Consider the following 20,773-nt stretch of genomic DNA (forward strand, 5'->3'; position numbering starts at 1 on the left):
TGGCTCCCATGGCACACCACCATCCTGTTTTTCTCTTTTTTGATTATAAAAATAATACAAAAACAATTTTGTGATCTAGCTGTGGGGAAGAACATATTAAACAAGATGCACAAAATACAATTCACCAGGCAAACATCAGGGCTACATATGGCTGCATACGTTATTCAGTGCCCAACTTCAGGGGGCCATTTACATAGATGTTGTTGTTGTGTAATGTGGCGGCCTGGTGAAAAATGACTTGATTTGATGAGACACCATATACAAACGTAAGATGGAGGACAGAGCCAGAGAAGATATTGTCAATGTCTAAAACTAGCTAAGGATATCTAGAACAGCATTTGCAATAGAAATATAATTTGTGGCTTGGACAAATACAAGCCAGCCATGCATATTATTTTGAATTTTCTAGTCACCACAATATAAGAAGTAAAAATAAATAAGTAAAATGAATTCTAAAAATACATTTTATTTAATACATCTAAAATACTGTAATTTCAACTTATTATAAATATAAAGATTATTGAGATATTTTGCATTCTTTGTCTTTGTACTGAGTTTTAAAAATCTGGTGTGCAAGTTATACTAATATTATATCTCAATTTGGACTAGACATATTTCAAGTATTTGAGAGCTCTTGGCTTAATGGTTAATGGCTAGTGGCTACTGTACTGGACTGCACAGCTCTAGAACATAAATGATACTAGTGCAAATCAATAAATAAAAGGAAACAACAGAAAAATGGAGAAATAATACAATCGAGCAGTGTATTGAAAGAGAAACCTAAGGGCTTCAGAGGTATTTCATCTTACTAGGAAGAAAACACTGTAAACAACTGGGCACAATTTTATATTAATCAAATTGGCAAAAACAAGATATTACTGAGTGTTGGTGAAAATATTAGAATTGAGAACTCTCATGACCTGCTGGTGGAAATGTAAACCTGTCACATAATTTCTAAGCAGCAACTTGGCTTTCTTGTTCTTACAGCAACATGATGTGTTCAGTGAAAAAATAACAAAATGAGGTCTGCCACATAATGCCATGTATTTAAATTTAAACACAAACTTCACAAAACTCCACACATTGTACAGGGATATATGTGTATGCATGTATATATATCACTTAAAAAATATGTGTATATATATGTGTGTATATATGTATATATATATGTATTTTTAAAGGACATAATTAGAGTGGGTATCTGGGGTAGAGGGAGAAAATGGGATAAGAATAAAAATGGAAAAATTCATACTGCTTATGGTTAAAAGTTTATAGTACAGAAGTTCTCATTTTAAGTTTCCAAAACTTCCTCTACTAACTCCTTTTTTGGGGGGATACTCTTTTTTTCTTACAATTTGGAGGGAAGTTTTCAACCATTTCTGCATATTATTATATATATTCTGTAAGACAGCCAGGTCTGACTTTTATTGTAATCTTTATCCCAAATCCTCCTAAGTCTATATCTCCAAACAAGTTTTCATGGATTACTTAGTCCTAGTTCCTACTGAGCATTTTCCCCGTCAGCTAAACTCAACACCGTAAGCATCATTTTCACCCCCATCCTAGGTGTTGCTCTCTTTCTAAGCTGTGTTACTTCTACCACCATCATTCCTTCAGTCTTTAGGAAGAACATTTATAGGAATTTTTGACTCTTTCCTCTCCTTTTCCTTAACCTTTAGGCAGTTATCAAGGCTTGCTGTTTTTACTTTGAACATCATTGCTATCCTATTCCCATTGCCACACTATATACCTGGAAAACTCATTATCTGCCTTTAGATTTCCTTTCCTTCAGTCCATTAGCAAATTGCCAGATCTCCATATAGCACTAATTTTCAACACATTGTCTCCTTGCTCAGAACCTCCAACAGTGCCAATAGTGAGCTTTTGTTGTCCATTAGCTGCTTATTTATTTCTCCTTCACACCTCAATTCACTTTTGGGGATTATTTCTTCCTACTGGATTACTGGGTATATACCCAAAGGACTATAAATCATTCTACTATAAGGACACATGCACACAAATGTTTATTGCAGCACTGTTTACAATAGCAAAGACCTGGAATCAACCCAAATGCCCATTGATGATAGACTGGATTGGGAAAATGTGGCACATATACACCATGGAATATTATGCAGCAATCAGAAATGATGAGTTCGTGTCGTTTGTAGGGACATGGATGAATCTGGAGAACATCATTCTCAGCAAACTGACACAAGAACAGAAAATGGAACACCGCATATTCTCACTCATAGGCGGGTGATGAAAAATGAGAACACATGGACACAGAGAGGGGAGTACTAAACACTGGGGTCTATTGGGGGGAAAAGGGGAGGGCCAGTGGGAGGGGTAGGTGGGGAGGGATAGCCTGGGGAGAAACGCCAAATGTGGGTGAAGGGGTGAAAGCAAACAGAACACACTGCCATGTGTGTACCTATGCAACTGTATTGCAGGCTCTGCACATGTACCCCAAAACCTAAAATGCAATAAAAAAATAAGAAAAAAAAAACCCAACTATTAATCTAGTACTTCTCTTCTTCAGCTAAGGGAAAAACACGTAACTCAAAGTAGGGCTTTGGAATGTTTATTCCTCTAATTTGAATCCTTAACAATGTAATAAAGAGATTAAACATGGTTGAGTATGCATTCATTGCTAGTCTGGAGTCTTGGCCTGCTTCAAGACTACTTTTCAAGTTTCTACTTTTTAGCTTTAGAGTCCACTTTGCTTTCTAATGTTTCCAGGCCTGGTTCTCTAGTTTTTGCATGTGTTCTGGGAGCTCCTCATATTTTTCCCATAAATTCCTCTCTTGAATTTGCCAGAATTTGTTTCAGATGCGTGCAAACAGAGCCTGACTGATCCTTTCTCCACTGTACAAAGAATAATCTTCTTTCCTGGTCCTAGATCCTCCATAATCTCGCTCCAACCTTGTTTTCCTTTACTCACCAAAACCATAGCCAGCTCAGTCACTTTGTGACTGGAAAATGCCACGTTAGTCTTGCTTCTGGAGTGACCTACTCTCTTTCATCCATCTATACCATTTACTGATTCTTCAAGGTCCTGCTCAGGGTTTGTTTTCATTATAAAAACAAATTTGATGCCCTATATTAATTTCCACTATCTTTGAAATCTGTTAGCATTTAATATCTGTTATTAATTTTTCAGTCAGAATCAACTAGTTTTTGTATTTGTAGAAACATTTAATGGGCTAATCTCCTATCCTCTCCCCCAATAATTACCTACCCCTAGACAACTATAGTTAAAAGTTCTTTCTTGCATGAAACTGAAATTTCTCATCCTACCACCCATCAGTTCCATCTCTGGTTTCAGTTTGGCATTCTGGTGAAGTAATAATATCTTGAACATAGATCCTGTGCTTTAGCTAGTGGTTATTCCTTTCATCTTTGTGTCATCTGAGAACTTGGTAAGCCTGCTTTCAATGTCTGTGTCTAGGTTATTGTTAAAAATATGAAAGAGGGCCAGGTGCGGTTCCTCACACTTGTAATCCTAGCCCTTTGGGTGGCCGAGGCAGGTGGATCACTAAATCAGGAGATCGAGACCATCCTGGCCAACATGGTGAAACCCCATCTCTACTAAAAATACAAAAATTAGCTGGGTGTGGTGGCATGCACCTGTAATCCCAGCTATTCGGGAGGCTGAAGCAGGAGAATTGCTTGAACCTGAAAGGGGGAGATTGCAGTAAGCTGAGATTGCACCATTGCACTCCAGCCTGGGCCACAGAGCAAGACTCCATCTCAAAAAAAAAATAATAATAAGAAAAAGAAAAAGAAAGAGAAGTGGGCCAAAGAAAGGCATTTAATGTGTTGGATATATATATCCAGATATAGTCATTGTATATGATTTTATAAAGTTATGAATCCTTTAATAATTTGCATTGTGTGTATTTTCCAAAATGATGCTGTGGGAGACTTTGTGAACAGCTTTGCTGAAATCAATGTTTACTAAGTCTGTGAGACTCCCCTGAGCTACTGATTTAGTTACCCTAACAAAAAATAATAGGTTTATTATGGTTTGTTCTTAGTCAATCTGTGTCATCTGCTGATGACCACCACATGCCTGCCTTTTAAAATGTTCACAAACCAAATGTTTAATAATAATCCATTCTAGATTTTTCCTTGTGATAACCCTCAAGACTTGTAGTTCGCAATTTCTGATTTTTGAAAATCAGAACCCTCAACCATTTTCCGCTTTCTGTCACCTCTAATCTTCTTTGTGAATTCTCAAAGGTTGTTGATAATGGATTGTGAGAGCTGTATGTTTCCCTTATAGCATGCTTTGTCTGGGTCCAGGCACTGGAACAACTTTAGGAAAATTATACTCTGTGACTCTTTATTTATTATCTACTTATTTAGTTTCTGAGACAGGGTCTTGCTCTGTGGTACAGGCAGGAGTGTAGTGGTGTGATGACAGTTCACTGCATCCTCAATCTCCTGGGGTCAAAAATCCTCCTGCCTCAGCCTCCCAAGTAGCTGGGACTACATGTGTACACCACCATGCCTGGCCGATTTTAAATTTTTTCAAAGAGACATGGTCTCACTATGTTGCCCAGGCTGGTCTTGAACTTCTGGGTTCAAGTGATCTTCCTTCCTCAGCCTTCCAAAGGTTAGAATTATGGGTGTGAGCCATTATGCGTGGACCATTCTCTGATCCTAGGCTGTAATACTCTCACCATCTGTTTTCCTTCAATTTAGATTTTAGTATACATTTTTAAATTATGAAAATGATATGTGCTTATTATAAAACTATTTAAATATTACAGAAATTTACAAAATAAAAATAAAAAGTCCCTTCCCCAGTCAACCCTAATGCCCAGTGGGAACAGATTGGAAAGTATCCTTCTAGACATTTTTCATGCATTACCAAACATTCTTAGGTAATTTTAAGACAAGATTATACCCTGTATACTGTACTACAACTTAATTTTTTTCACTTAACTATACATCATTCCATCATTTTGTATGGATTGTATACGCAATCTCATTTTTAAAAATTCTGTTTTATTTTTATTTTAAACAGAGTCTCACTCTGTTGCTCAGGATGGAGTGCAAGGGTGCAATCTTGGCTCTCTGCAACCTCCGCCTCCCGGGCTCGAGTAATTCTCGTGCCTCAGCTTCCCGAATACCTGGGATTACAGGTACCTGCCCCCATGCCCAACTTTTGCATTTTTAGTAAAGATGGGGTTTTGCCATGCTGGCCAGGCTGGTCTCGAATGCCTGACCTTGGAGATCTGCCCACCTTGGCCTCTCAAAATGCTGAGATTACAGGCGTGAGCACCGCACCTGGCTGCTATCTCATTTTTTGAATAGGCACATGGTATTCTTTTGTAAGCACTGCAAAAATACATTCTTGTACATATACCTGTCTTACTTCATCTCTTTATGAGGGCACATAGTTTCCCTTGAGACTAAAGGAGAAACTGCAGGTGCATAGGGGACTACCTAGAGAAAATAAGGAGAGGAATGGTTCTGCTCTATCCCAGAGGTTTTTAAGTCCATAGTCATGCTGTTATCTTGACATGACAATTTATGGCTTCTGATTGCTTTCATGTTTCATTTGGTTATTATTATTCAAACTTATGAAGTGAATCAACCAGACAGTAAAATTATTGCGATTTTACAAAGCCTCAGAGGTAATGAGTGACCTGCCTCATGCCTCACAGCCAGTTAGGGACAGTATGTGGTTAGAATCCATGTCTTCTATCTTCTAGTCCACTGCTGTTGCACAATAGACAGCTGCTCCCTGCACCTGCCTGTGGGAGGAGATTTGGGTGAACTGAAAAAAACGGTGTAGTGATTCACAGGGAAGTTGAGATAATGGGCATAAAGAATGTGCCATGTCAGCCAGTTGGTGTCATGCTGAACAGTGTTGGTTTGGTTTTTTTTTTTTTTTTTTATATGGTGAGAAACAAAGAGAATGAATGTCTCTCCATGTGTTTCTAGGTATATCAGTGATTTCTGCTTTCATAGTAGAGACAGTCATAATATGCATATGCACTTGCATCCTTAAAAGTAAGGCGGAGCATTATTCTAAGTGAAGTAACTCAGGAATGGAAAACCAAATACCATATGTTCTCACTTATAAGTGGGAGCTAAGCCATGAGGATGCAAAAACATAGAGTGATATAATGGACTTTGGAGACGCAGTTGCGGGGAGGCTGGGAAGGGGACAAAGGATAAAAGACAACATATTGGGTGCAGTGGACACTGCTCAAGTGACAGGTGTACAAAAATATCAGTTCACCACTAAAGTAGTCATCTATGTAACCAAAAACCACCTGTATCCCAAAAACTATTGAAAAAAATTTAAAAAGAAACATTTCCAAGGGAAATAAGCAATTCAGTGTCAAACATTGAAACACTGAAAAAAAAAATCTATTGAGACACACTTACTATATTTTCTCCTGAAATTGGAGTAATGAAACCTGAATAAAAATAACTATGTTTAAAGAAAAAAAAAGTAAGGCGGAGGTTCTTAACCCTGTTTGCACATTAGAATCACCTGGACAGCTTTAAAAAATAACCACTCTGGGGGCCTCAAATCCCAGATGGTCTGACTCAATTGCCTGGGAGTAGGAAAATTCTTAGGTAATTATAATATGCAATCAGGGTTAAGAACCATAAAGTGGGAAGATATCATGAATTGTAAGTTAGGCTTCACCAAGTTTCCAAAACAAAGCATTTCCCCCTTACCTGCAAGTTTGGTCCATCAGAAATATTTCTTTTCTTTTCTTTTTTTTTTTTTTTGAGACAGAGTCTCTCTCTGTCACCCAGGCTGGAGTATGGTGGTGTGATCTTGGCTCACTGCAACCTCTGTCTCCTAGGTTCAGGCAATTGATTCTCCTGCCTCAGCCTCCTCAGTAGCTGAGACTATAGGCACCTGCCACCACCCCCAGCTAATTTTTTGTATTTTTAGTAGAGACAGGGTTTCACCATGTTGGCCAGGCTGGTCTCAAACTCTTGACATCAAGTGATCCACTGGCTGCGGCCTCCCAAAGAAAGAAATTTTTCTCCCATCAGAAAGATTTCTAACTCTTTCAATTTTTAGACACACTTCTATCCAGCATAGAACACATATATAGATGAGTACTGGTCAACTGTCCTGTCAGGTAGTAGGAGGATCAGCAAATATGGAAGAGACAGGAGACAAAAAGCCTCTATTTGGGAATAGGGGAAAAAATAAAAAGCAAGTATCATAAAGTGAAAAATTCAGATTTTCCACATAAAGAGAATTCCACATAAAGAGAATACCTACTTGAATTTGAGTAGGTAATAGCTGTTAGTGTCATGGAGGGTCTGGGAGATTGTTGTGTAATCTTTCCAAGGATGAGCACTGTTGTCATTCCTGGAGCCTCCACAATTCTTGCGTATTTACTCTCAGGGCTAAAGCAGCAACTGGTCCTGGCTTTGCTTGTTCTTATAGTTCTGAGATCTCAGACCCTGGTACAAAAACCATACCCCGAAACTTAGAAGAGCTCTTAGGAAACATTGCATTCGTTTAGAGGATATTTATCTTTTTAACTAGAAGTTAGCATCCTAGAAGATACATGTTGAGTGGGCTGAAGTCTCTTCCTATAGTAATCCTTATACCAGTTTTGTATTCTTTTTATCTACACCAGAAATAATTGAGAAACTTTCAAATCCTAATCACCCTGAATGAAAGGTCACTCACAGATTCCAAGACAGGAAATTGCAAGAAAATAACCTATAATTTACTTCCAAAAACATTATAGATTTAAGGAAACATCTTCAAGTATTGTGCAGTTTACCTCTCCAGACAGGTGCTGTATGTGCCTTCTTCCCACACTAGAAAAACGATTCCACTAGCATAGGAAGGCACAAAACATCAAGGAACAAAGGCACTGAATACAAGTAAATGAGAAATATCAGTTAGAAACCAATAGCTCCCAAGATAAAATCCAGCTAGGTAGAGAGGAACAAAGGTTAAACAGGTTGTATAATAAAGGAGAGATAATTACTTGTACCCAGAATTTAAAAATATATATTATAGAGACAGAGTGTTACTATGTTGCCCAGGCTTGTCTCAAACTCCTGGCCTCAAGCAATCCTCCCTCTTTGGCTCCCAAAGTATTGAGATTACAGTTGTGAGCCACCATGGCTGGGCTTTACCTAGGAATTTTTAAAGACTATCAGGTAAGTAAATGTCATATTAAAAGATACTTATAGATGGGGTAGTCATGATCTCAGTTTTTTTGGAACTGTTCTGAGTTTAGAACTCATCTTGGGAAAGAACTCAATTCTGGGCCAAATGGAAGTTGATAACCCTACTTATAGGCACGTCTTCTTAGAGAATTAATGAATGTAAGAAAGTCTTTTAGTTTGGGTCCCCTTGTACACTTGAATTAAAATAATTGGAAGGAGAATTTAACAAAATAAATATTTTCTAAAGGCGTGGGCAATACCTAGGAAAACCACATGGGAAAGCATAATACTCCAGGACTGGTAACATCAGAGCTCCCTTTACCATGCCTAGGCTTAAAGTGGTGAGTGAGAGGGGCTACCTGAGAGGATCCTGGAACTAGACGGATATATAAAGAGGCCCACCTGTAGGGCTGAGACATTTGATGGAGGGACTCATCCACTGCACCAGTCCTGTAGGGAGCAAGCCAGGGCATAAATATCTTGTTTTTCTTTTCTTCTCCTTCCCTGGAATCTACTGTTGGTGCTTCCCAATGGCCAAACATAACCAGAAATGAGAAGCTGTTGATCTACTTCATCTAAGGTCAGCCTCCTGCAGTATAGAACAGAGAAGACAGATCCCAGTGTGTGATGCTCCCCTCCCTGTGTCCATGTGTTCTCATTGTTCAACACCCACCTATGAGTGAGAACATGTGGTGTTTGATTTTCTGTTCTTGTGTCAGTTTGCTGAGAATGATGGTTTCCAGGTTCATCCATGTCCCTACAAAGGACACATCGTTTTTGGTGGTTGCTTAGTATTCCATGGTGTATATGTGCCACATTTTCTCCGTCCAGTCTATCATCAATGGGCATTTGGGTTGGTTCCAGGTCTTTGCTATTGTAAAGAGTGCAGCAATGAACATTCATGTGCACGTGTCCTTATAGTAGAACGATGTATAATCCTTTGGATTAACCATTAATGGGATTGCTGGGTCAAATGGAATTTCATTTCTAGGTCCTTGAGGAATCGCCACACTGTCTTCCGCAATGGTTGAAATAATTTACACTCCCACCAACAGTGTAAAAGTGTTCCTATTTCTCCACATCCTCTCCAGCTTCTGTTGTCTCCAGATTTTTTAATGATCGCCATTCTAACTGGCGTGAGATGGTATCTCAGTGTAGTTTTGATTTGCATTTCTCTAATGACCAGTGATGATGAGCATTTTTTCATGTTTGTTGGCCCCATGTATGTCTTCTTTTGTAAAGTGTCTGTTCATATCCTTTGCCCACTTTTGAATAGGCATGTTTGTTTTTTTTCTTGTGTATCTGTTTTAGTTCTTTGTAGATTCTGGATATTAGCCCTTTGTCAGATGGGTAGATTGCAAAAATTTTTTCCCATTCTGTTGGTTGCTGATTCACTCTAATGACGGTTTCTTTTGCTGTGCAGAAGCTATGGAGTTTAATTAGGTCCCATTTGTCTATTTTGGCTTTTGTCGCCAATGCTTTTGGTGCTTTTGTCATGAAGTCCTTGCCCATGCCTATGTCCTGAATGGTTTTGCCTAGGTTTTCTTCTAGGGTTTTTATGGTGTTAGGTCTTATGTTTAAGTGTTTAATCCATCTGGAGTTAATTTTAGTGTAAGGTGTCAGGAAGGGGTCCAGTTTCTGTTTTCTGCACATGGCTAGCCAGTTTTCCCAACACCATTTATTAAATAGGGAATCCTTTCCCCATTGCCTGTTTTTGTCAGGTTTGTCAAAGATCAGATGGTTGTAGATGTACGGTCTTGCCTCCGAGGCCTCTGTTCTGTTCCATTGGTCTATATCTCTGTTTTGGTACCAGTACCATGCTGTTTTGATTACTGTAGCCTTGTAGTATAGTTTGAAGTCTGGTAGTGTGATGCCTCCCGCTTTGTTCTTTTTACTTTGAATTGACTTGGCTATGTGGGCTCCCTTTGGTTCCATATGAAGATTAAGGTGTTTTTTTCCAGTTCTGTGAAGAAGATCATTGGTAGCTTGATGGGGATAGTGTTGAATCTGTAAATCATTTTGGGCAGTATGGCCATTTTCATGATATTGATTCTTCCTAACCATGAGCATGGAATGTTTCTCCATCTGTTTGTGTCCTCTCTTATTTCGTTGAGCAGTGGTTTGTAGTTCTCCTTGAAGAGGTCCTTTACGTTCCTTGTTAGTTGTATTCCTAGGTATTTTATCTCTTTGTAGCCATTGTGAATGGCAGTTCTTTCTTGATTTGGCTCTCTTTAAGTCTGTTATTGGTGTATAGGAATGCTTGTGATTTTTGCACATTGCTTTTCTATCCTGAGACTTTGCTGAAGTTGCTTATCAGTTTGAGGAGATTTTGGACTGAGATGATGGGGTCTTCTAAATATACAATCATGTTGTCCACAAATAGAGACAATTTGACTTCCTTCTTTCCTAGTTGAATACCATTTGTTTCTTTTTCTTGCCTGATTGCTTTGGCTAGAACCTCCAATACTATGTTGAATAGGAGTGGTGAGAGAGGGCATCCTTGTCTAGTGCCAGATTTCAAAGGGAATGCTTCCAGTTTTTGCCCATTCAGTATGATATTGGCTGTTGGTTTGTCATAAATAGCTTTTATTGTTTTGAGATACGTTCCATCAATACCTAGTTTATCGAAGGTTTTTAGCATAAAGGGCTGCTGAATTTTGTCAAAGACCTTCTCTGCATCAGTTGAGATAATCATGTGGGTTTTGTCTTTGGTTCTCTTTATGTGGTGAATTATGTTTATAGACTTGCGTATTTTGAACCAGCCTTGCCCCCCGAGGATGAAGCCTACTTGATCATGGCAGATAAGCTTTTTGATGTGCTGTTGCAATCTGTTTGCCAGTATTTTATTGAAGATTTTTGCATCTATGTTCATCATGGATATTGGCCTGAAGTTTTCTTTTCTTGTTGAGTCTTTGCCCGATTTTGGTATCAGGATGATGTTGACCTCATAAAATGACTTGGGAAGGATTCCCTCTTTTTGGATTGTTTGGAATAGTTTCAGAAGGAATGGTACCAGCTCCTTTTTGTATGTCTGGTAGAATTCGGCTGTGAACCCACCCCTGGACCTGGGCTTTTTTTGTGTGGTAGGCTCTTAATTTCTGCCTCAACTTCTGCCATTGTTATTGGTCTATTCAGGGTTTCAACTTCTTCCTGGTTTAGGCTTGGGAAGGTGCAAGTGTCCAAAAATTTATCCATTTCTTCCAGGTTTACTAGTTTATGTGCACAGAGTTGTTTGTAATAATCTCTGATGATGGTTTGTATTTCTGTGGAATCTGTAGTGATATTCCCTTTATCGTTTTTTATTGCATCTATTTGATTATTCTCTCTTTTCTTTTTTATTAATCTGGCTAGTGGTCTGTCTATTTTGTTGACTTTTTCAAAGAATCAGCTCCTGGATTTATTAATTGTTTGTAGAATTATTTGTGTCTCTATCTCCTTCAGTTCTGCTCTGATCTTAGTTATTTCTTGTCTTCTGCTAGGTTTTGAGTTTTTTTGATCTTGCTCCTCTTTCAATTTTGATAATAGAGTGTTGATTTTAGATCTTTCCTTGCTTCTCATGTGGGCATTTATTGTTATATACTTTCCTCTAGACACTGCTTTAAATGTTTCCCAGAGATTCTGGTATGTTGTGTCTTCATTTTCATTGATTTCAAAGAACATCTTTATTCTGCATTCATTTCATTGTTTATCCAGTCAACATTCAAGAGCCAGTTGTTCAGTTTCCATGAAGCTGTGCGGTTCTGAGTTAGTTTCTGAATTCTGAGTTCTAACTTGATTGCAGTATGGTCTGAGAGACTGTTATGATTTCTGTTCTTTTGCATTTGGTGAGGAGTGATTTACTTCCAATTATGTGGTCAATTTTAGAGTAGGTGTGATGTGGTGCTGAGAAGAATGTATATTCTGTGGATTTTGGGTGGAGAGTTCTGTAAATGTCTATTAGGTTTGCTTGGTCCAGGTCTGAGTTCAAGTCCTGGATATCCTTGTTAATTTTCTGTCCCGTTGATCTGTCTAATATTGAAAATGGGGTGTGAAAGTCTCCCACTACTAGTGTGTGGGAGTCTAAGGCTCTTTGTAAGTGACTAAGAACTTGTGTTATGTATCTGGGTGCTCCTGTATTGGGTCCATATATATTTAGGATCGTTAGCTCTTCTTGTTGCATTGATCCTTTTACCATTATGTAATGTCCTTCTTTGTCTCTTTTGATCTTTGTTGTTTTAAAGTCTATTTTATCAGAGACTGAATTGGAACTCCTGCTTTCTTTGCTCTTCATTTGTTTGGTAAATATTCCCCTGTCCCTTTATTTTGAGCCTTTGTGTATCCTTGCCTGTGAGATGGGTTTCCTGGATACAGCACACTGATAAGTTTTGGCTTTTTATCCAATTTGCCAGTCTGTGTTGTTTGATTGGGGCATTTAGCCCATTTACATTTAGGGTTAATATTGTTATGTGTGAATTTGATCCTGCCATTTTGATGCTAGCTGGCTGTTTTGCCCATTAGTTGATGCAGTTTCTTCATTGTGTTGATGCTCTTTACCATTTGGTATGTTTTTGGAATGGCTGGTACTGGTTGTTCCTTTCTATGTTTAGTGTTTGTTTCAGGAGCTCTTGTAAAGGAGGACTGATGGTGATGAAATCTCTGAGTAATTTCTTGTTCGTAAAGGATTTTATTTCTCTTTCACTTACGAAGCTTAGTTTGGCTGGATATGGAATTCTGGGTTGAAAGTTCTTTTCTATAAGGATGTTGAATATTGGCCCCTACTCTCTTCTGGCTTGTAGGGTTTCTGCTGAGAGGTCTGCTGTGAATCTGATGGGCTTCCCTTCATGGGTAACCCGACGTTTCTCTCTGGCTGCCCTTAGCATTTTCTTCTTCATTTCAACCCTGGTGAATCTAACAATTATGTGCCTTGGGGTTGCTCTTCTTGAGGAGTATCTTTGTGACGTTCTCTGTATTTCCTGGACTTGAATATTGGCCTGCCTTGCTAGGTTGGGGAAGTTTTCCTGGATAAGATCCTGAAAAGTACTTTCCAGCTTGGATTTATTCTCACTGTCACATTCAGGTATGCCTATCAAACGGAGATTAGGTCTTTTCACATAGTCCCATATGGGTCTTGAAGACTTTGCTCACTCCTTTTTACCCTTTTTTCTCTAATCTTTTTTTTTATTTTATGAAATTTATTGTTCATTGTAAAGCAAATCAATTACACAGTAACATGACAATTCCAACTTGTTCACAAAGAGTGATAATTGAGTTCTATTCTTAAGCTCTGCTACGTTACACCACTTATATCACCTGATTAAATAAGATAATGAACATTTACAAAGGCACCGCTGTGTACCTTGACAGATTCAATACATTCAAGATTTCAATCCAGAAGTTTCTTTCCAACATTTTGGAAAATGTACTCAGAAGCAGAATGATTAGTCATCCTTTTCCCACTTGTTACTTTAAAGATTTTGGCTGAGTTTGTTTGGCAAGAATAGCATCAAACTTACTAGCCTCTCTTTTAAACTACTTTTTTTTTTAACTAAGCAGAATACAAAAATCTAAAAATCTCTCATTTAGATAAATAATTTATGCAAATTATTCAATAAATTTCATAGTACAATCTTTAGTACTGTCTTTTTCAAGCAGAGTGATCAGTGCATCTCAAAGTTAAGGGAACTGTCAAAGTAATATACACATTAAAATTTAAATTTTTAAAGAAATCAATGCCTTCAAGTTGTGCAATGAAGAATGAGGTTTGTATATTAAGAAGGTAGTGTAAAATTATAAAGCATTTAAAGAAAAACAACAGGGAAACTAACTACATTTTGCTACCCTGGGACAGAAACTGGATTTTTCGAATAGCTTCTACCCAGAAAATAAAGAATAACAACTAATAGCAGCCAAAATTCTTATACTACAATTAAAAAAAATTTCAAATCTTACATCCAGTTTGAGATCAATTTGAGAATAAAATACCTGCCTAGGAGCTCTTTTGTAAAATGTTACTATAGGAAAAAGAAACCAAGCATATTTTTATACTTTCTAATTCCTAACAAAAATAATACATTAAAAAACATATGTCCAGTTTCTTTAACATTGAGAGACTTGCATGTCAAATGTTAATAGGAGGCACTGCTGGTGGAAGACCCTAAAGAATGCACACCATAGCCCTCAGCCTTGTAAGTCCTAAGAGTTACTCAAATAGCATGCTTTTTGTTGTGTGTGGGTCTACTGTTAAGAGCAACAGAACATAAGGATTTTCTAATCATCAATATTCAGAATACGGGTAATCAAGAACTCATATCTAACGATGACAAGACTTTCCATTGCACGTCATTTTTAGCTGTGTTCCTTCACACAAATTCTGAAGGCAACATCATTTATAAAACTTGTAGGCAAATGTACAACATTTTTTAATAGTAAAAACTCATGATAAATATCTCCCATGCCAAAGGATTAGCATATATTACACTCTGGCCACCATATATATTATTTTCACTATTAGAAAGCAGAGTCTAAATCCTTCAGGCAAAAGTTACATAAACAATTCAAGAAGTCTGCTCTGAAATTTGAATAGTCATTCAATGAAAGGTTCTTAGTTCCATAAATAAAATTAAGTTAGTAGTGATATATACCCAAAGTGAAATCTTCATGTAGATTAACATTTTACAAAAGTTACCATACAATATATTCACAACAAAACCAGGTTTAGCACTGTAATTCATATTTTCCAGAATAAATTCTACTTTCTTAAAAGTAAACTGCATTAACGGAAAAAAGACTAAAGTGCTAAAAATATTTTATAATTTTCCATGAGCACTCAAAATGCCTAATGTAATTAGTATGGTTATTTCTAAGTCATATCTTAAAATATTTTTTTTAAATAAACCTAAAATGCCTTTTCCCCAGCTTGAAAAATTTTACTCTTACTGATTTAATGGGGAATGTTCCTTTGGTTATTAAATACAACAAAATCACAAAACAAGAAACTAAGATAAAATAATTAAAGTTTCCTATTTAACACTACACCTTAAATGTCCAAACCTATACTAAGCTAAAAAGTAGGAATTTCTAACAAAACGTCTTGGCTCACCTTAAAACATCAGCTAAGTCACATAAGAAAAGTCTTACTATGTAAACATCAAGAACTCTTAAAAGTGTCAAAACACAACAGCAAAACTCAGTCCCAGGTACATTGCTTAAAAACCTATCCTAAATTAAAATTATACTGAAAAGCCTAATGTAAAGTCTTCAGTTTTTTGGGAGGCTTGGAAAGCACTTATAAACAAGTGTCAAGTTCTGCCAACATGAAACTACATTATCCATGTACTGATGCCCATGATTTCATACACAAATAGCCTGCTGAATTTTCATAAATTCTCTGCAGCCTTCAGAAGAAATAACCATAAAATTACACATGCCTGAGCCCTAGTATATAGATTTTTTCATTAAAAAAGAATTAAAGAAGGACAAAGAAGTCATTTAAGTCTATTCCTCCTCCTTGGAGAAAGTCACAGAAGCCACCTTCAGAAGGCAGCAGTCTAAGAAGCTATTTGCCCATATTCATGTTAATAAAAAAATCCATAAGCAAATAAAAGCATAACCCCTCTGATAACTCAAATCTTGCATATATCAACAATGATGTATAAAAACAATGCATAAGCTCAAACTACCTTCATCTAGATAGTCTAAAATTTGTTATTGGCACTTAAAAAAATGATTTCACAAAAGTCACAGGGCATAAGGAATAACTTAGTAGTACAAAACACCATTCAATAAATAGGGACATTTCTAAATGTATCTAGCAGAGCTCATAAATCTCAAATCATGGTGACTAAAATGACTAAAATTTTGACTGGGAAGGCCTGGGAGACCTTTAGAGAAACAAAAGGAAAAAGAAAAGATAATGTAAAATTGTTATCACTATTGTTTAGCTTTGCAGTTCTAAGAATTCATAAAATTCAAAGTAAAAACACTGTATGGTTGTTTAGGTTAATAAATTATAATTTCTGCCATCTGATTAGAAAGCCCTTACATTGAGTTCAAAATTTCAGGGAAGACTGAAAGCAGTCAATTTCCCCAAAGCCTGGCAAAAGACAAAAGTAAAGCCTATGAGCAAAAGGCTCCGCAAGATTACTCCAAATTAAGCTAACATTCTCAACCACCACAGAGGCAAACATGAAATCTATATTGTCCACCTTTGTATTCCCGAGCCCAGCACATAGTAGGCACTCATTTAGAGAATGAACACGCACCTCCATATGTCCATGAGCTCAAAATGCGTAAATGAAAACCTACTAATTTCTCAAGATAATACTGTCCAGATAAGGTACACACACACACACACACACACACACACACACACACACACACACACCTTTGACAGGAGGTTTTGCTTCAAGTTTAGGAATTTATCATAGAATATATTCACTTACAACATAACTTTTTATATAACTGACACTTCTCAAGTTTTATTTATTAGAATGGAAATTCACTATGCTTAAAGAACACTTAACCAAATCTACACTTACCTACTTTAGGATTAATACTGGCTCTAAAAAGTAAACTAGTATTATGTTTGATGTGATTAACTGGTTAAATAATCATGAGAGCTGATGGTCATAATTTTGGGATTGATTCCTTTAAAAAAGAAATCATCAATCCTCAAATGAATCAATCCCATAATGACTTTTTCCCTCCATAACTTAGAATGCAATCCTACACTCCAGCCAGCTAGAGAGCTATCAGACAGCGCTCATGCCAGCTACTATTCACATGGGTCCAGCCATGAATATGGAGGATTTGGCTTATGCCAAATCTTTCATCAACCCTTTACTTATGGCAAGTCAATTCTGTCATCTCCAAATGTGAAGAACAATTTTTTAAACTGCCAATAGTGAAAACCAGAGAATGCTTCCCTAATATAGGCAGTCTGAATGCAATCTAAATATGTATATTTAATTTTTTTTGTATGATAATTTACTACTGGACTATATAGAACTCTCAGAAAGACACATGCTAATGAATAAGTATTACTAAAAAATTACAAATGATTAAAGAAAAAAAATCAATATCCATTAAGACTATTTTTCCATGTAAAACTTCAAACCTGATGAAAGGGATGGCAGAATTGAGCTATTTGGTCCAAAAGACACAGGACCAAATAAAACACTGTAGAATAACCACAAAAATGTTTCTCTAATTAAAAGTGTAACTAAATCAAGGAATAAAACCTGCTTTCTATGTTACCAATTATTCACATCTGTTCAACTTCCCAGTTGCTCCTTAATGTGCAATCTGCATCTCAAAACACCCTTCTCCTGTGCTTAATGTGCAATTCACATCTCAAAACATCTTTCTTCCTGCTCTTGCTGCTCTTCTGTTCACCTTGAAAAGGCACAATTCTAGCATGTATCTTCTTCAAAATTGGGTTTAGAGGGCCTGTATTCTGTTTACAGTCAACATACATAGAAACAACCGTACTGATCTTCAACATACCTTCGGTCAACAAAAGCATACTTCATCCTGAATGTGGGTACTCTGTAATCACTATGTATGAGGAAAATGAGACTGCACCATCAATCAGTATCATATATGAAAAATTCAACGTATGGATGGATGGATGATCTCTGACTTTAAAACAATAAATGGTACAATCATGATTTTAGAATCTAACGTTATTCTTAAATGTAATTCACTAGTGGAACATCATGTTCTCAAGGGTATTCATAGCAATACAACAAATAACATTAATTCACAATATTAAATATCTAATTGATGTATAATTATTGCTAAGACTACCCTGATTTTTTTTAATCAGGTATGTTTATAATTGTGTCCATCACAATTTTAGATTGTATTAGAACAGCTACTCATAGAAATTTCTTCAGTGCTCACACAAATGGAAGACATAAAAATGCACATAAATGTTCTGCATTGGAACAGTAAGAAGCTATAACTTGAATGCATTCAGACCTGTAGCAGGCTGTTGCTGCTGTGTAAGTGTTGCAGCCACGGCAATGGCTGCTGCATTTGGCATGGTGCTGAAAGGGGTGGGTCCGGTAGTAACTCTGGGTGTGTTCTGCCACTTCTTGGCTTCTGCTCGTCTTGCTTCAAACACATCAACAGCATCTCCCAAGAACATTTTCCTGTAGCCAAGGTACTGTTTTTCAGAACCTTTACATTTTCATGAATAGACTGAAGTTGTGCTGCTAAAGCTACAAATGTTTTTTAAATTTACTGCATAGCCATTGACAAATCTTGAGGGGTTATATGTGAATTATTTGCTTGAGTGGCAAGATAATTTTCTAGTTCTTCAATCTGTTGTCTGTATTGCTGAAGCTGTACCTCAAATTGCTGAACCAAGATTCTGAAGTAGTCAGCAGGAGCTGCATATTTATGTTGAAGTCCAGGTGGTGCCTTCTAGGTTTTTAAAGCTATTTCAGCATTCTTTAACTCCTGAGCAGTTTCTATTTTCAATTTGTCAATGTTGAGAGTGTTTCTCTGTGGTCTATTGGCAGCCAATGACAGGAGCTGCTTCAGAGCTTTAATATCTTCTTGTACCTTAAGCATTGCTTTTGAAGACATTCTATTAATTTCTTCTTGAGCTTGTTTCTGCTCCTTGACAAATTTCTGGAGATTTTCAACATCCTGGCAGATGACAGGAGGTAGATTTTCATCCTTCAGAGCTTTACTATCCTCTGGTCTTGTTCCTGTTTTATCACTCTTTTTATCTGAGGAGCTACTAAAATCTATGCCACCAAGGCCTTCATTGCCTGCACTTGAAGTAGCTGCTGTAGTTCCCAAAGTCAAGCCTAAAGCATTCTGTCCTAGTCCTGATGTTGCTGTGTCTGTGCTCTGGAAAAGTGAACCTCCCAAACCAGCTAAGGCTCCCCCTAGAGAGAGGCCTGTTGATGCAGTTGTAGTTGTGGCTATTGTCCCACCCAAATTATTTGGGGTAAATCCTGTGGAAGCTGCTGGAGTTGATGTCAGAGCAGAGGAAAGAGTGAGACTGCTAGCTGAGGTAGAAGTAATAGGTAGAGCAAATGGTGTGGCAGATGCTGCAGGTTTATTGAATCCTAAACTGAAGCCTGTTGTAGGGGCAGATGTAGTGGCTGGTGTCCCTGTATTTGTTCCTCCTAGAGTGAACCCAGTAGCAGGTTTAGATCCAAAGAGCCTGGTTCCAAAACCAGCTTGAAGGAGCAGGTGTAGTTGCTGGAGTTGCAGGACCTCCAAGAGTTCCAAAATTGAGCCCCACAGAAGGGTTGCTAGACACTCCCGTCCCAAAGGAGAAACTGCCACCTGTGCTGGTCCTGCCAGGGGCTACGGTGGTGGGGTCCAAAGTCCTGGACCCGAAGGAGAACCCCATGGACATGTCTGCCTGGAGCTCGATGTCATCAACAAGATGAAAGGGGTCTGGGACACTTCTGTCGCCTCAAAGCCGAGGCGGGCCAGGCAGCATCTCTCTCATCTGTCACTGACCCGGCGGGAACTTCAGCCCCAGTGGTTGCCTTTTCTCTAATCTTGCCTTATCATTTTATTTCATTGAGTTGATCTTCGACCTCTAATATCCTTTCTTCTGCTTGGTCAGTTCAGCTGTTGAAACTTGTGTATGCTTCGTGAAGTTATTGTGTTGTGTTTTTCAGCTCCATCAATTCACTTATATTCCTCTCTAAGCTGTTTATTCTCATTAGCATTTTGTCAAATCTTTTTTCAAGGTTCTTAGTTTCTTTGCATTGGGTTAGAACATGTTCTTTTAGCTCACAGAAGTTTCTTATTACCCATCTTCTGAAGCCAGTTTCTGTCAATTCATCACACTCATTCTCCATCCAGCCTTGTTCCCTTGCTGGTGAGGAGTTGTGATCCCTTGGAGGAGGAGAGGCATTCTGGTTTCGGGTGTTTTTATCCTTTTTGTGCTGGTTTCTTCCCATCTTTGTGGATTTATCCACCTGTCATCTTTGTAGTTGTTGACTTTCAGATTGGGTTTCTGAGTGGACGTCCAATTTGTTGATGATGAAGTTATTTCTTTCTGTTTATTAGTTTTCCTTCTAACAGTCAGGACTCTCTGCTGTAGGACTGCTGAGGTCCACTCCAGGCCCTGCTTGCCTGGGGATCACCTGCAGCAGCTGCAGAACAGTAAGGGTTGCTGCCAGTTTCTTCTTCTGCTATCTTTGTCCCCGAAGGATACCCACCATATGTCAGTCTGAGATCTCCTTTATGAGGTGACTCTTTGGATATATGGGGTCAGAGAGCTGCTTGAAGGGACAGTCTGTCCATTATAGGAGTTCAAGTGCTGAACTATGAGCTCTGTTTTTCATTCACAGCTGCTGGGCTGGTACATTTAAGTCTGCTGCAGCAGAACGTATAAACGCTCTTTTTTTTCCCCCAGGTGCTCTGTCCCTGGGAGTTAGGGCTTTATTTATAAGTTTCTGTCATGCTGCTGCCTTTTTTCAGGGCTGCCCTGCCCAGTGAGGAGGCAGCCCAGTCACAGTCTGCCTGCAGAGGCTTTGCTGAGCTGCTCTGGGGTCCACCCAGCTGCTGTGTGAACTTCTCTGCAGTCCTGTTTATACTGGTATAGTTAGAATGCCTTGGCAATGGGGGCCCACCTCTGTAA

The 20,773-nt window shown here is 38.0% G+C and overlaps 1 long non-coding RNA gene and 1 pseudogene across 2 annotated transcripts in view; both read right to left on the reverse strand.

Annotated features, from left to right (window-relative positions):
- The window catches only part of LOC108593400 (uncharacterized), a 143,430-nt gene that overhangs the window by 35,377 nt on the left and 87,280 nt on the right, over nucleotides 1-20,773 (reverse strand). The window lies entirely within an intron of this gene.
- LOC100410484 (nucleoporin p58/p45 pseudogene) lies at nucleotides 18,072-20,258 on the reverse strand (annotated as a pseudogene).

The sequence above is a fragment of the Callithrix jacchus genome, chromosome 8 (assembly GCF_049354715.1).
Source record: "Callithrix jacchus isolate 240 chromosome 8, calJac240_pri, whole genome shotgun sequence".
Classification (NCBI taxonomy): domain Eukaryota; kingdom Metazoa; phylum Chordata; class Mammalia; order Primates; family Cebidae; genus Callithrix; species Callithrix jacchus.